Raw genomic sequence first — 17,179 nt, 5'->3', positions numbered from 1 at the left:
TGCCTGCCTATGACCCTGAGAGCAGGGACCATGACAGTCATGCAGTGCCTGGCAGATGGGCGGCTCAACCAGGACTCCTGAATGAATGAATCGCATGCAGTATTTAAAGCTTAACTAACCACACAGGCATTCTGCTTCCTGCACGTCAAAAACACATCTCTCTGGCTCACTGTCACTCGTCTCAAGACTCTCAGTTCCCAGAAAACAGGGACCTAACCTGCCTTATGAATTCACATGGTATAATGCAGCCAAGAGCAGTTAAATAAGCGAGTTATTTGTTGGCAAGAGACTGGAAGCAACAGCAGAGTATTAGCCCTTTGAAAGAGGAAGTTTGTAACTCTTCAAAAAAAAATCACCTGTTGAGCTTCCCTGATGGCTCAGAGGTTAGAGTCCACCGGCCAGTGCTAGACAAACAGACTCAATCCCTGATCCAGGAAGATCCCACATGCCTCAGGGCAACTAAGCCTGTGCAACACAACTACTGAGCCTGTGCTCTAGAGCCTGGGAGCTGCAACCACAGCGACCTGCACACCCTAGAGCCCGGGGTCCACAAGAGAGGCCCCTGCAGAGAGAAGCCCATACAGCAACTAGAGAGCAGCCCTTGTTCGCCATAACTGCAAAAAAGCCTGCTCAGCAGTAAAGACCCAGCACAGCCAAAAATACAAATAAATACATAAAATTACTTCTTTAAAAAATATAAGAAAAAGACCTAAAAAAATCCCCAAAAAAGATGTTTATGGAAACATCTGAAACAGTGTGGAATAATACAAAGATCATAAAACCTGGAACCAGAAGACTTGGGCTATTACCTACTGCCAACAAGTCGCGGCCTTTCTGTGCTTCATTTTTCTCGTCTGGACATTCTTCAGTCCGTAAGGCACTAAATGAACCTCAGTGACTGTCACTAGCATTATAACAATGCTGTCACTGCAATCTCTCTGGGAAGGAGCAAGTAAAAAGTAAGCCTAGAGGGACTTCTCTGGTCATACAGTGGCTAAGACTCCACATTCCCAACTCAGGGGGGCCCAGGTTCAACCCCTGGCCTGGGAACTAGATCCCCCATGCCGCAATGAAGATCCAGGATCCCATGTGTCACAACTAAGACCCGGCACAGCCAAGTAAATAAATAAAAATAAATAGTTTTTTAAAAAGTTAAACCCACTGATTTCACCACAATTACCATTTGGCTTTCCAGGCTTGTCCCAAATGTGGACAGATTTCTGACAGAGTCAGCAGGATGTGTCAATTAACAGAATGAGGTGGAGGGAGGGAGTAGCAGAACAGCCTGGAGACAAGGCTGTGGGTGGTTCACAAAACTTGTCAGAACCTCCGCTCATTTGTGCCTGCAGCCTTTAGAGGGGCCAGTGCTTTGATCGAGCACCTGCCCTCATGGAGTTCATGTCTAATACGGGAACTAGAAATGTAAAACCAAACACTGAAATTTCAGGGTGCTTTAACAGAGGTCTGTGTAGTGCAAGGGGGTGTGTGCATGCTCAGTCGCTTCAGCAGTGTCTGACCCCATGGACTGTAGCCCACCAGGTTCCTCTGTCCATGGGGTTCTCTAGGCAAAAATACTCAAGTGAGTTGCCATGCCCTCCTCCAGGGGATCTTCCCGACCCAGCAATCAAACCCACATCTCCTGTATCTCCTGCATTGCAGGTGGATTCTTCACCCACTGAGCCACCTGGGAAGCCAGGGGCTGGGGGAGTGAGGGGAGCAGGGAAAGGGTGACAAAGATGAGAACAATGATCAGCTCCGTCCTCCGGGGTGGAGGAGTGACCAGGGAAGACAGACCCTATTGAGACAAGCTGGGACATGGGACCCTTTGTCGCAATTCCTGCACCAGGATAAACATCTCTTCGAACCACAAAATACAAAGAAGACTGTAAGGGATTAAAAATAACCTTGTGCATGTGTTGAGGCAAATTATGGGCAACAAGACACAAAAAGACCAAAGACACAACACAGCCACTTCTGAAGAGCTGGGGGCAAAAGCAGGGCACTGAGCCTGCCCTCTGCACACAATGCCACCCAACAGGCAGGCAACCACCCAGACCACCCCTCCAGCCAGCCCCAGGAGCCACCCTTCCCTGCCCGCACCCACTGAAGGAAGAGCTCTACATGCCCCTCAGCAAGCAGGCAAGGTAACCTGCTGCTTGTTCTCGCTGCCTCCTGCTGCAGCAGGGGCCCTAATAAACCCTTGCTTGGATTTCTTGTCTGGTCTCTGATCAATTTCTATTAAGGAGACCAAGAACCCTGCTCAGTAACACTATTATGGGCCAGAAAGTCAAGAGCAAAAAGACTTTTCAAAAAAAACAAAAACAAAAACCAACAGCAGGGACCAGGACATGAAAGAAACTACAAAATGCTCGGCTGGATCAAAGATAAGGGTAGGGATGGACGAGAGTACCACAAGTAAACGCAGCCACTCAAAACCTTGTATTCCAGGACTTCCCTGGTGGCCCAGTGGTTAAAAAACTTGCCTGCCAATGCAAGGGATGCAGGTTCAGGCCCTGGTCAAGGATGATCCCACCTACCGCAGAGCAACTGGGCCCATGTGCCACGACTACTGCGCTTGCGCTCTGGAGCCCACAAGCCCTAACTACGGAAGCCTGCGTGCCTAGAGCCCCTGCTCCACAACAAGAGAAGCCACCGCAATGAGAAGCCCGCGCGCACCGCAACTAGAGAGTAGCCCCCGATCTCTGCAAATAAGAGAAAGTCCACGTGCAGCAGTAAAGACCCACAGCAGCCAAAAAAAAAAAAAAAAAAAACCACCCACAAAACTTTGTATTCCTTGGTAAGGAGGCTGGAATTTATCCTATAGGTAGCGGGACACCATTAAAGGTTGAGGCCACACGAGGCTTTGTGATCTTACCTGTATTTTAGAGTGGCCACTACAGCAATAAGCACTGTGGAGGACCAATCTGTGAGGGGCGGGTGGGAAGGAAGATATGAGGATACGGGCAGAAGAGAAAGGGACAGAGATCTGTGACAGACTTAGCAGGATGTGGTCATGAACCGAAGAGCTGGGGGCGGGGAGAGAGACCGGCTCTGAGTGACACAGCAGGAGCGAGAGTAGAATCCCTGATTGAGCTACAGCCCTCAGGAGGAGCACGTCTGCGGAAGGAGGGGCAGGTTAAGACTCTGAGTTGAGTTTTAGTACCTGTGGGGGCCTGCGGATGTACCGCGTCCGCTGAAAATACAGGCCTGGGGATCCTCACCTACTGCAAAGTACCAAAAGCCAGAGAGGGGCAGGAAGATGGTTAGACCGTCTGGGGCAGAAGAGAGGACGGCCTGGGAGAGCTCTCAGGAACATGTGATCTAATGCGCAAGCAGCGGAGAACCAACCGGCGCAAAGGAAGGAACCATGCTCAGAGGTGGGAGAACTGGAAGACTGTCTGGAATTTCAAAAAGAAATGTTCGACGCTGGCAAATGACTCAGAGAGTAGAATGCACAGAGGAACATGATGAACCTATTTTTAGGAAACTGAGTGTGCTCCATGCCCCAGCCGTTTAGGAAGAGAGAAGCTGATGGATAACCATAGGTTGGGAAGCAAGTGAGAAGTGAGGAGTTGCCAGACTCTAAGGATAAATTTTTCTCTCTAGAAACTTTTGACAGTGAAGGGAAGAGAGAAGGCAGCAGGTCTCAAGATAAGAGAAACGCAGACATATTCAGAGACCACAGAGGAAACCCCACAAAGACTCAAAGCTGACAGAGGAAGGGAAGGGAAGCTGGCAATAAATATGGGAACAAGGGCCATGAGGGAGAGAAAAGTGACCAAGACATGGGGGTGGATTCCCCCGGGGCAGGAGAAAGGTCACCTCTTTCCCCAGAGACTGGAGCAGAGGTGAAGACAGATGGGCTCAAAGCTAAGCTGACAGCACTAGCAAAGAGAGATGAAGAATGAAATATTTAACCACAAGAAGAAGGAAAAGGGTGGGACAAATTAGAGACTGAGACTTATATACACTATTGATACTGTGCATAAGATAGATACTTTGGCCACCTCATGCCAAAGAGCCAACTCTCTGAAAAAGACCCTGATGCTGGGAAAGAATGAGGGCAAGAGGAGAAGAGGGCAAGAGAGGATGAGATGGTTGGATGGCATCACTGACTCAATGGACATGAGTTTGAGCAAACTCAGGGAGACAGTGAAGGACAGCGAAGACTGGTGTGATGCAGTTCATGGGGTCACAAAGAGTCGCACACGACTTAGCGAACGAACAACAATAAGATAGATAACCAAGAACTTACTGTAGAGCAGACAGTGCTCAGTGGTGACCAAGAGGGCTTATATGTATACAGATAACTGATTCACTTTGCTGTACAGCAGAAACTAACATTGTAAAGCAACTATATACTGCAATAAAAATTAAAAAAAAAAAGAGGTAAGGACTTGGCCACATCACGGGCAGACCCCACTGGGTAAGGTACCATTGGGAGGGAAAAGTGGAGAGGTGGCCAGCTGTGTAGTATTTCAATTCCTGTGCTTTCACAAGTGCTTGGGAAGCACCAGAGGTGCTGGGCCCCAGGGAGTCCAAAAGTGATTTCCACAAGGTCCTTGCCCCCGTGGGGACTCTGTCCCCATCAGGCATGATATATATAGCTCAGCTCAGCTCTCTGGGTACAGTAGCTAAGAATCTTCCTTAGCTGGGAGTCAAGAGGATCTGTCTTCCTCAGCACTATTTTCATCCTCTTAACTTTGGCTCTAATCTCAACTGCCTCCTCTGAGCAGCTCTGAAAGAAAAAGCTGTCAGCCTGTCCCAGTATTTGGCTGCACTTACAAGGAACTGGTTCTATGGGAAGATGTGAAATTTGCCCCGTGGTTACTCCACAGGCCCCATGTGTGGGTGAAGAATGTGGCCTCATTCTGGGGATGTGGACGTGTGGGCAAGGGGTCACGGGGGAAGAGACTCCAGCGCTAAAAATAACTGAGGCCGGCCCAGCCTAACAGAACAGGTTCACCAAGGTTAGCAGACAAGGCTTCGACTCTCTGTGATGTGTATTTAAATACCAAGACACATTTCTTAATGAGAGTCGTGCCAAAATGGAAAGCCATAAGCCTAAATAACAACTATGATGTTGTTGTCTACTCACTAAGTCTCATCCGACTCTGCAACCTCATGGACTGCTCTGCATGGACACCTCCCCATGGACTCTGTGACCTCGCCAGGCTCCACTGTCCATGGGATTTCCCAGGCAAGAATACTGGAGTGGGTTGCCATCTCCTCCTCTGGGGAATCTTCCTGACCCAGGGATCGAACCCACTTCTTCTACATCCCAAGTGGCGCTAGTGGTAAAGAATCCGCTTGCCAATGCAGGAGATTCAAGAGATGCAGGTTTGATCCCTGGGTCAGGAAGACTCCCTGGAGGAGGAAATGGCAATCCACTACCAGTATTGTGGCCTGGAAAAATTCCACAGACAGAAGACCCTGGTGGGCTGTCCACGGGGTACCAAAGAGTCAGACATGCCTGAGCACACACACACACACTCCTGCGTTGGCAGGCAGATCCTTCACCGCTGAGCCATCAGGGAAACCCAAATAACAACTATACCCAGGGTTATTTCAGGAAGGGAAAGCCAAGGTTTATCATTGTAACACTGCCAGACGAAACACTTTTCTCTGGGGAATATGTTTCATCCTTCAGCTCTCAACAGAGACACACATGTGGCATCCAATGATGTTCTTTAAGGACAGAAAGTGGAACCACCTGTGGGGTGTACAGAGAATTTTCCCCCAAAAAATTAAAGTAAAAAAGAATTCTCCCTGACTGGATACATGTACGTGGTTGGCTGAGTCCCTTCGCTGTTCACCTGGAACTAGCACAACACTGTTTAATTGACTATGCTGCTGCTGCTGCTGCTAAGTCGCTTCAGTCGTGTCCGACTCTGAGCGACCCATAGACGGCAGCCCATCAGGCTTCCCATCCCTGGGATTCTCCAGGCAAGAACACTGGAGTGGGTTGCCATTTCCTTCTCCAGTTAATCAGCTATACCCCTATACAAAACAAAACGAATTCTCCCTACACTGACAACTTTGAACAATTTCCCTCTGTGAACTGCAAACTTCCTCCTGATCTGCAAAGAAAATTACCATCTAACCTTTGCCAAGGGCTTTAAAATTCCTCCCCCAACTTCCCTCACCCTCTTCAGAAAAAAAATGGACTTGGCAATTTAATTTTCAAATATAGTTTGACTGCTCTCTTACTAAGTTTGTTTGAAACCTACTAGGCTCTCCTCTTCCCATTTGCCTAAAGGGTAAAAAAGGTGGAAGCTGTAGGGCTGGGGTGAATAAGTAAGTGCACCATTCCCGTAGAAGAACCCTGTGGTCTGAGGCCAGAGTGGCTAGCTGGCACATGGGGTTCTGTCAGCTTGGTAGACCAAACCCTGTTGAACAGGAAAATGACAGTACTAATAACAGGGTAAGATAAATGACCTATTCCAGGTAGGCTGAGTACAGCCACAGTTAGAGGTGAGAAGGCAGATAATGTGATTTGTCCCTGTTAAGTCCTAGAATCCTAAGTAATTTGAAAACAATCACTTCTCCACTTGCCCGCCCACCCAACACAAATGATTTTAAGTGGGATCAGGGGTGGCCATGGACTTTCCCATGGAAGAGAGAAGGGTCAGAATGTCAGCATCCTAGGAAAATCTCCAAGTCTGCAATGCAACTTCAAAACCATCTTGCTAACCCACCAAAATCCAAGTCACTACACTTGAGGTCCCCAAGGTTCTCATCCAGTTTCTTCAGAGTTTAGTTAACTGCTCTGTGAGCCAAGGTACTTCTGCAAAAACAGGCTTTATCCCAATACACAGACAGCAACATCTTGGAATTAAGATACAGTGAACCCGCTGTATGTTGTCACCACTGTTTAGTCACTAAGTCGTGTACAGCTCTTTGCAACTCCACAGACGTATCCCACAAGGCTCCTCTGTCCATGGGGTTTCCCAGGCAACAGGACCAGAGTGGGTCTTCATTTCCTCCTCCAGGGGATTTTCCTGACCCAGGGACTGAACCCGTGTCTCCTGAACTGACAGGCAGATTCTTTACCGCTGAACCACCAGGAAGCCCTCTCGAACGCACTATATAAGACATTGTAAAAATCCTTTGAAAAAAAACTAATTAAAATGCCCCCGTCCTCAAAGAAGTATTTTTTATTTTTTTTAATACATACTTTTCTGACATGGATTCCCTGGTTGCTCAGATGGTAAAGAATCCACCTGCGATGCAGGAGACGGGGGTTCGATCCCTGGGTCAGGAAGATCCCGCAGAGAAGGAAATGGCAAGCCACTCCAGTATTCTTGCCTGGAGAATGCCATGGACAGAGGAGCCTGGCGGGCTACAGTCAACGGGGTCGCAGAGTCAGACACATCTAAGCAACCAACACTTTCACTTTCAGACACAGCAAATGAGAAAATGGCTAGTTGCAAGCCTTACAGAATCATCTCCGGTTTTTTGAGGGTGGTTTGCTTGCTATCACTACCGTATTGCTAGAATTGTCAAAAGCATCTATGCGATTAAGTGTAGAAAGGAAAGTACCCCCATGTTCTGCATCATTAATATAGAATGGGCTTTGCTTCATCTTGTATATCATCCTTAAAAAGCAATTAATATACAACCGCAATGACTTTGAAAGAAAATGCTACAAAAAACCTATCAATATGGCTTAGCCATGCCTCTTTGAAATAACTGTAGAAGTAATTACATGTTCTAAGAAGTAAAGAAGAAAGCACCATTCTCCCCTGGAGGAATATGTCTCATCTCCAGCCACTGAGCTCGGGTAGGCAGCACCTGGTGTTATCTCATGGTCCTCACAAGAGTCTGGCAAGGTAGGTTAGCTAGTCCCATTTTCAGGTAAGAAAACCAAGGTTCAGAGAATATAAGTAACTTGCTTACCTAAAGGTCATACCCAGAAAGTAGTAAAGCCAGAATGTGAACCTAAGTCGCTTAGACCCTAAAGCCCACACTCTGTAAATCACAAGAAAAGTGTTCTCAATTCCACCCCACCCCTGCAAAAAAAAAAAAAAAAATTCAGGGCTTCCTTGGTGGCTCAGTGGTAAAGACTCCCTCCACCTGCCAATGCAGGACACAGAGGTTCGATCCCTGATCTGGGAAGATGCCACATGCCAAGGAGCAACTAAGCCCGTGCGCGACAGCTACTGAGCCTGTGCTCTAGAGCCCAGGAGGCGCAACTACTGAGGCCCCCGAGCCCTAGAGCCTGTGCTCGCAGCAAGAGAAGCCACCGCGATGAGAAGCCTGCACACCACTAGAGAGAAGCCCACTTTTTCCAGAGAAACCACTGCAACTAAAGAAAAGCCCGCACAGTAATGACCCAGCACAGCCATAAATAAATAAACTTAAAAACTGTCTGTCTGCCCTGCCGCCCGTTCCCCTCTGAGCGCCTGGTTTCTAACTCTACCGGAGATTTCACATTGGCATATGGGCACTGTCCAGGACCTCTCAGTTCAAAAAACTCTTCCCTGTCTTAAATACAGGTTACAACCACAGAGTGTTATCACCGAACACCCACCGGAATGGCTGAAATGGAAACGACAGACACTAGCAAGTGTTGACAAGGATACAGAGTGACTGGAACTCTAACACTGCTGGCAGAAAAGTGAACTGGCAGCACCCCTTGGGAAACACACATATTTACACACATGGGGCTTTGCAATTCCACTTCCAGGTATACACCCAACGGAAACGTGTTTCTTAAAAGAAGTATACAAGAATGTTTGTAGCAGTACTGTTGTAAGAGCCTCAAGCTGTAATTCAATACAGGCAAGCCTTTCGGTTCCTCAGGGACACCAGGCTCGCTCCTGCCTTGGGGTCCCCACACTTGCTCCCCCGCTGCTGCTACTCTTCTTCCCAACCTCAGTCTCTGCTCAGATGGCACCTGTTTGGAGGTATCCTCACCGAGGCGTCCTCCTCAGTCACCCACTTGCTCGGTGCCCTTTCGGTTTCCTTCAGGAGAATGATCATACTCTGTAGTTACATCTGTCTGTTTACAGTGTAAACTCCAAAGGCAGGAACCTCATCTGTCTTCACGTCTCTATCCACGTCACTAGCACAGGGCTTTTATAGCAGGCCCCCAAATAACTTGCAGAATGAACAAATGGAGAAATAATCCATACTTTATCAATACAGCCTGAGAGACAAGGACTAGTTATCTCTCCTCAGGGCCCAAAGCATTTTGGCAATATTTATAGTGATATAAGGTGACTACAACAAAGTCCTTTATCAAAAACAAAGGTAGCTTTTGGACTTCCCTAGTGGCTCAGCTGGTAAAGAATCCACCCACACTGCAGGAGACCTGGGTTCTATCCCTGGGTTGGGAAGATCCCCTGGAGAAGAGAACAGCTACCCACTCAGTATTCTGGCCTGGAGAATTCCATAGACTGTAGACCCCATAGTCCATGGGGTCGCAAAGAGTCGGACACAACACAGCAACTTTCACTCTCATGGGACTTCCCTGGCAGTCCAGCGGTTAAGACACCACACTTCCACTGCAGGGGGCACGGGTTCGATCCCTGCTCGAGGAACTAGATCCCACATGCTGCACGGTGTGGCAAAGAAACTAAAAAGCAAAAAAGAAACAGGACTTCCCTGGTGGATGCACTGGATAAGAATCCACCTGCCAGTGCAGGGGAGATGGGTTAGATCTCTGGTCCATGAAGATTCCACAGCCTCAGAGCAACCAAGCCTGTACATCACAACTACTAAAGCCCGCGTGCCTAGAGCCTGTGCTTCTCAATAAGAGAAGCCACTGCGATGAGAAGCCCACGCACACAGCTGGAGAGTCGTCCCTGCTCTCTGCAACTAGAGGAAGCCCGAGTATAGCAATGAAGACCCAGTGTAACCAAAAAATAAGTATTTTTTCTTAAAAAAGAAACAACAACAAAAAGGTAGCTTGCCTTGGACAAGCTCCGTAAGTTTTCTGAGTCCGTTTTCTCACCTGTATGAGATGGCTAACACCTCCCCTGCTGGTAACTACAAGGATGAGAAATAACCAAGTGCCCAACCTACAGTACGTGCTCCACAAACAGCAAAACAAAATAAATGGTCATTAAACTACACGTCATTACGAGTGTAAAATGGCAACAGCCGGGCTGTTCAATGGCGATTATTGGCTGGCAAACCCAATGTCCCTCACCCCCTCTGGTCACACAAAGCCCGAGTTCCCCACGGCCCAAGAGACTGGGCTGGACAGGGCCTCTGACACAGCTGATCACATCACCCACACAACAAAGACATAATCATTATCTGGAGAACTCACCTAAAGTTTAAAATCATCTCTCAGCTTGGAAGGCTGCTAAGTTTTAAAAAGAAGTTAGTGTGGAAAGAAACTCAAATTCCCTCAAAAACTGTTTAATGTAAAAAAAACAGGATCTTGGAGTTGCAAGTGGAATTTTCCAGGAAACCTGCCTGACCGGGGTCTGTCCCAGAAGGGGAAGACTTAAAATGCTGTGACAACACAATGAGCATAAAGTAGGGCGGCGTGGCCCTTGTAAGCAGGCAGCCTGCGGGTTCACCACACTACAGACTGGTCTCCCTTGCTGGGTATGGGATAAGGAAGCATGTTCTCTGTGGTACTGGGACTGTCTCTGAGATGTTTATTTCAGAATGAAGAACTCAGAACACCTAAGTCACAGAGGAGACAAGTATCCTGTGCAACTTTAGAACTCCAAGACCTGAACGGGAGCAACTACTCTGCTGAGGTGGTATACGGGCTGGACAAAAACAGCAGAGACTTCAAGGCTGGAACATTTCCAAAGCTAATGCGGGTCTTCCATCCTCCAAGGCAGTCCTTTGGATGTGGGTAACAGAAAATGCATTTCCTAGATAAGATTTTCCTTTCAGGCTGAATTTTTAGAAAATAGAAGAGTAAAAGTATATATATGAAAAAAATGAAGTTACCAACTATGTTTACTTTGGTTTTAGGCTCAGTCAGTGCGTACACGCATGCTCACTCGTGTTCGACTCTTTGCAACCCCATGAACCGTAGCTCTCCAGGCTCCTCTGTCCATGGCATTTTCCAGGCAAGAATACTGGAGTGGGTTGCCATTTCCTTCTCTGGGGGTAATCTTCTTGACCCAGGGATTGAACCTATATCTCCTGCATCTCCCTCATTGGCAGGCAGATTCTATACCACTGGGCCACCTGGGAAGCCCAGACTCAGTCAGACTTGACCTTAAACCCTAGCGGTGAGGAAAGGAAGGAGCTGGAGGAAGCTGCTTCTCCGAATGTCACTGCAATGGATACACTCGCCTGAACCTCCCGGGCTGGACACAGAGTAGGTGCTCAGCACGGAAGGAGCAGACTTTACTGGGCTTTCAGTTTTGCATGGAAGGCATCATTAGCCATTCACTGAATGGCGGACACCAGAATAAGGCATGGAACTAACGGGGATCGAGTGTGCGCCTCTCTCCAGACCATTTCCGGAGCCTGCATCCACACCGAGACGTCCTTTCAAGGCACCTGGGTCTGGCTCCCCTCTCCTCCAATCCCCGTATTACGCTTCAATACAAAAATGATCGAAGCTTCCGTGAGGGGATTCCCTGGTGGTCCAGTGGTTAGGACTCGGCGCTTTCACTGCTGAAGGCACAAGTTCAATCCCTGGTCAGGGAACTAAGATCCTGCATGCCAGCACCACACAGCAAAAAAAAAAAAAAAGCTTGGGTGGGAGAGAGAATCGCCTGTGCTGTTATTTGAGGCACAGGCAAGGGGAAAGCTAGGGGGAGGCATTCAGATTCGAGGCTCCTGAAGTCCCTCCTCAGATGATCCTAGAAATGTTTATTTTTTAAGGAAAAGGTAAAAACACTACAGAATACTTAACATGAGCCAAGTGAGTTGTTATATTTCCATCTAGTGTCTCATTTAATACAATAATGCAGCCAAAAACATCAGAACTGAAATGCTCATTTTGTAAATGAACACTGGGCTCGAGAGGGACCAGGGTAGCACCAATAGACAGTGACCGGATTTAAGTTCGGGTTCTCTGAGTCCTCTGTGGTCCTACAGAAAGTGGGGTGAGGGGCTGCTCTCATCATCCACATCCCCCACCCGGAGCAGCAGGGCTTCAAGGGCCTGTGCACCGGGAGAGGGAGGGGAACCATCAACCAACGGTCGGCCGGGAGAAGATTATGGACAGCCTCTCAAGGGGGCAGCGGGGAGAAGTCCATCACACCAAATCCTGCCCCGCTCCAGGGACGCCCAAAGGGGAACCTACTCACCAAGGCAAGCTTCAACACTTGAGGGCCTTTTGAGAGGCACCGCAGACAGAAAAACCCTCCCTGGGAAGCCAGAATTTTAATTCACACGTCCAGAAAGTCATCTTCATTTCCTGCTCACTACCACCTCTGGGCACCACTGCGTCACGCAGACATCCACTTCCTGAAGATAAAGCTCTTCCTTGACATTTGGAATGTGTTTCAGTTTCTACTCTTGCCCACCTGTGCTGTTCCCGTAGAGGAGAGAGGGCTTTCTGACTTAACTGTCTCAACTACAACCAATGCTCTATCATCTTCCCTTTTAAGAAGTGGTTTCACTGGTAACCACTGAATAAATGAAAATCAGTCACTGGTGCTCTGGGGCCCAGCTACCCTGCTATGCCTTCAGTCCCCCAAACGCCAAGCTTACTGCGGCCTCAGGAACCTCCCCTCAGCTCCTCTCTCAGCCCCAGTGACCCTGCTCCCACCCTGCCTCCTCCAGCGGCACTTACTTCCTCAGGGGAACCTTCTGGGCCCCGTCTGTGCTCTCACAGAGTCTTGAACGCCTCCTGACAACTGTCACACATTCATCTGCTCAGCCCTCGTCCAGCCGCTAGTGATCCCAAAAGGACAAAACCTGGCATGGTCCCCACACGACACGGCGAGTACATTCTCAGAGGGTGAGCGTTGCGGCAATGCCGCGTCGAAGCACCTGGCTGACGGTTTGTATGATTCTTTCTAGAGTGTCCGTCTCCCATGGTTAGGGAGCAGAAAGTGAAACAGGAAATAAAAGCAAGTCACTTTATAGCTTTATTTCCAGCCTCAGTGCCAGGCAAATGTGATCATCAGGTATTTGTTGAAGTCTGACTAATGATAACAGCATCAGGGCTCTCAAAGCTGGGGGGAAGGGACAAACATTCGCTCCTGAAAACTCCACCATAATAATTCCAGGGTGGTGAGCAAATGACGGGTTTTCAACCCATAGAACCACAGCAGTCCCTTTAAGGAAAGCTCTCGTGATAACGTGCCTACCTCACACATCCTGAAGATAATTTAGGCGTCTGCTAAGATTGCTTGAAAAAAAGAAAAAAGAACGGGAACAGACTGACCTCCGAAAAGTAATAGAAAAATGTTACAACTGGCAGTTATTACAGCATTAAAAAACCAGAAAGGGAGAGCCTGGAAGATGGACACGTTCTTCACTTCCATCCCGCCCCTGCATCCGAAGGCAAAGAAGGCATCAGTGCCCTCCTGGAGGCTGTGGTCTGAAACGGTGCTGCAGTGGAGCTGCAAAGAACACACAGGAAGATGAAAAGAGCACGTGGAGAAGATAACAGAGAAGAGAAATGAGACAGACTTTGACCAGACACAGTCCAAGCAGACCTCTGCCTGTCGCTACTGAGCGCACAGCCTGCGCCAGGTGGGACAGAAAGAGGACAAAAGGCAGGTAAGAACCAGAACAGCACAGGGTCGAAGGGGGAGAAAGGGTTACAATGACAACAAGAAGGGAAGAAGGAGAGGGATTTCACTTTCCACCAGTAACAAATGAGCTCTTTTTCTGAAGTGGTAACTGTTTGCTGTAAACAACTGAAAAACATACATAATAACCACAAGTTATAAATGTTCCTGGAAACTCCCTGGTTCCAACTAGTGGATGACACATATCTGCAGAGGGACCTCAGCATCTGCTCTGAAGTTCAGGGGAAAGTAATTCTAACCAATGGAGCTGCGCCAAAATAGCACCCTCGGGGTCTGACCGATTAGATGGCTGCTGCTTCGCCCGGCTTTCAGGAGAGACGACAGGCTGAATGGTGCGACGGAGAAACCTGCGCATTTCTTTTCTGCCCCTGCATTCTGCCCCGAAGGGCGAGTCAGTCAGGGAAGAAAGCAGTGCAGAGTGAAGTCTTTGACAACACTGAAAACAGAATAAACGGATCTGCAGTTTAATTACTGAGGATCCTTCTTTCCATCAAAACTGACGAGGAAGACCACCAAGATGAAGAAGACTCTGCTTCTCCCTGTTCTCTCAGTGCAGGGGACAGACAAGCTGTTCCGCATCTTCTGACTGAAGAAGTTGCTTTCACTAGATACTGGGACTGACTACCTGGTAACTGAGCTGAAAAACATACACAGAGGGAGGGACCAGTTGAGGGGGTTTGTAGCCTCCTGTGCCCTGGGGAAAGCCACAGCCTCCAGACAGGGATCCTGTCTGGGATCAAAATGATGTACTTGATGTGACCAAATGTACTGGGCGTGGAAAGAACAAAGATTCTAGATTCCTCCATACTTTCTTCAAACCTTCATTTCCTCAAGAACAACAGAACCTGCTTCACTGAAACGGTAACTGAAAGGACTAAAATAACAAGCATTTACACTGGACCCTAGTACATAATAGGTGCTCACTAAAATAATTTAAAGAAACTCTAAGGTTACTTGTGACAGTTTATCTGCTATATCCCCTACTTCAAAAAACAAACAAACTGATACCTTTAATAGGGCTTAATCTAGTCTTCCAAAGATCCTCTAAGAACTAAATGACTCCAGTTCCCTCCCACGAGCTCTTAATTTATAATCCCTGAAGAACTGTCTCCAAGGTGGTCAGAAGTGGTTTACCAGAAGTGCCTGCCAGCCTGCTTAGTCACCCTTCAAAACCCTACAGACTGCAGCCCATCAGGCTCCTCTGTCCATGGGATTTCCCAGGCAAGAATACTGGAGTGGGTTGCCATTTCCTACTCCAGGAGATCTTCCCGATCCAGGAATCAAACCCACGTCTCTTGCATCTCCTTGTATTGGTAGGCAGATTCCTCACCACTGAGCTACCTGCGAAGACCATCTAAAGTGCAGCCCTACACTGCTACATTCCTTCCAATTCAACCCCATTGCTAATGAATTTATCAATTTTCCCCAAAGCCCAGAGACAGCTTAGACTTTTCTCCCTTAGCTCCTCAATGCCTCTCAGTTAACCAAATTCAGAGAGGATTGGAAGATACACACTTCTGGTCCCCCAGCTGGGTGCTCTGCAACTGTGTGCTGCACTCAAGTCAGATGGGACTTGGGGACAAAGGCAGGACGAATTCAGACTAACTCCTTAAGACCTTTGGGTGGTTCGATGTATATAATCTCAATCTGAAAACTATGCCGACTTTCTGAAATGTTGTCTGCTCACTCCGGGATGTGAAATGCCCAGTATCTATGCCAAGAAGCAGAAATGGAGATTTCTAGTTCACCTAGGACCACAAAGAAAACCTTGTATTCACTGCACACTATCTCCTTGTGAAGAAAACCTGCGCTTCCCCGGCCTTCAGGTCTCACTCTTTGCCTATATATCCCGCAACACAGTGCAAACTGCCTCGTGTTCACCACTCCTTGACAGATTCAGGAAAACAGACACCCATCCCAATACCAGGAAGAAATGCTGCTTTCATGGATGTTGGGATGTGCTGCTACTTTTATCCATCTGCTCCTTTGTATTATCAATACAAAGTACCAGAACAGTCTTCTTTGCAATGTGGAAAGGATACAGGTTACACAAAATAATATTACCCAAAGCTTCACCTGCCCTGAACTCATGAGTTCACCAAAATGGTGCTGTTCTAAAATAACTCAAGCATTTTTTAATAATCCACAAAGACCCCGAGAGAGACATAATAAAGCAGATTCCACAGTGGGAAGCAATGAGGAATGGGGAGTCAAAAAACAGGAGTTCTGAAGATTGTTTACCAGCTGAGTGACCCCCAAGCAAATTATTCCAGAAACTTGCTGAGGTGTAAAACAGTTCAGCAGTTACAATTAGATCCAGCCTCCACATTCAAGGAAATTTTGAAAGACTAAAAAGACCCTGCGGTTATTTGTAAACTACCTAACTCAGGAAACACTCAAAAGGAGATTTAGAAATCCTGGAATTCAATAAAAGGAACCTGTAATTTAAAAAGTGACTTAGAGGCTAAAATTTCCTATTGTTATCAAAAAATAAATAACCAAATACAGCGTGAATCTCGCATCTATCAAAAGTAACAGATCAGCAGTCAATTCAGGGGTTTCATTTTGTAAAACACAGATGCAATATGGTGTAGGCTAGGAAGAACCACATGTGCCGGGAAGAGTGACCTGATCCCCAGAAAAAAAAAGATCTGCACCTCTATTAAGGCAAGGGCAGTATAGGTCTTGTTGCCTTAGCTCCTTTTCAAAGCAGAAACATAGACTCTTCAGCCAAGCTCATCTCTTGACTTACTAACCACACCAAGCTTCAAAATGTAGGCGTACAAGTCACAGTAAAGACAAGCACATCCTGTTTGCACTTGACTTCCTGTTCTGGGCCATCTGATCGCTTTACAGGGCTGCTCCCTAGCCACAAATGGGTAACCTTTCATATCTGCCAAACCACTGGTTCACTGGACAGCATTTCAGTGACAACAGAATACACAGTTCTAGGAGTCGGGTGAAAGATGCACCTAAAAAGCACCCCAAACCCATCATCAGCCTCTCAGACACTTCCTGGATTCCCCAGGCTTCTTCATACTGACATCTGACTTGGAGTAAACAATAAAAACTTAACACAAATAGTGCTGAGATAAGAAAAGTAAGCCTGGAATGAAACTTAGGATGTGAGGGCTGGGAAAAAGAACAAGAAAACTTGGAGATGTTTTCATTATTAAACATTGGCTTCTTTTCTTTTTATTTATTTATTTTTTGGCTTCTTTTCAAATGTCAAAGGAGCAGCTCTCTGTCGGCCAGTCCCCAGTGAACTGATTCTCAGAAGGGAACCTCGCCGAGTGATCGCAACAGTTAACAGGACCCTTCAGGTGAACTTGGTCCCTGATCCAATCTGCTACCAACCTCAATCTACTTTTCAGCACTGCAGAAGCCTTCAGTTTCATAGACCCAGAGCCTCCACTTCAAGCCAAACTTCCACTGTTTTCAAAGAGCCCGTGGTTCCCCCAAGCCACATTCAGCGTTGGGAATAAACG

The 17,179-nt window shown here is 47.5% G+C and overlaps 1 protein-coding gene across 3 annotated transcripts in view; it reads right to left on the bottom strand.

The window, feature by feature from the left end:
• RFFL (ring finger and FYVE like domain containing E3 ubiquitin protein ligase) overlaps positions 1-17,179 on the bottom strand; it is a 77,380-nt gene that overhangs the window by 25,844 nt on the left and 34,357 nt on the right. Inside the window, exon 1 of one of the 3 annotated variants that reach the window (XM_019981261.2) lies at positions 12,725-13,417. The exons of 1 other annotated variant lie outside the window; for it this stretch is intronic. The gene's annotated coding sequence lies outside the window, so the exon portion shown is untranslated. Of the gene's footprint in view, positions 1-12,236; positions 12,598-12,724; positions 13,418-17,179 lie in introns of those variants that run through there. One more of the 3 variants, XM_070772684.1, reaches the window with a different exon arrangement.

The sequence above is a fragment of the Bos indicus genome, chromosome 19 (assembly GCF_029378745.1).
Source record: "Bos indicus isolate NIAB-ARS_2022 breed Sahiwal x Tharparkar chromosome 19, NIAB-ARS_B.indTharparkar_mat_pri_1.0, whole genome shotgun sequence".
Taxonomy (NCBI): Eukaryota; Metazoa; Chordata; class Mammalia; order Artiodactyla; family Bovidae; genus Bos; species Bos indicus.
Note: the sequence above shows the minus strand (reverse complement) of the source record. Positions and strands in the feature narration are given on the sequence as shown.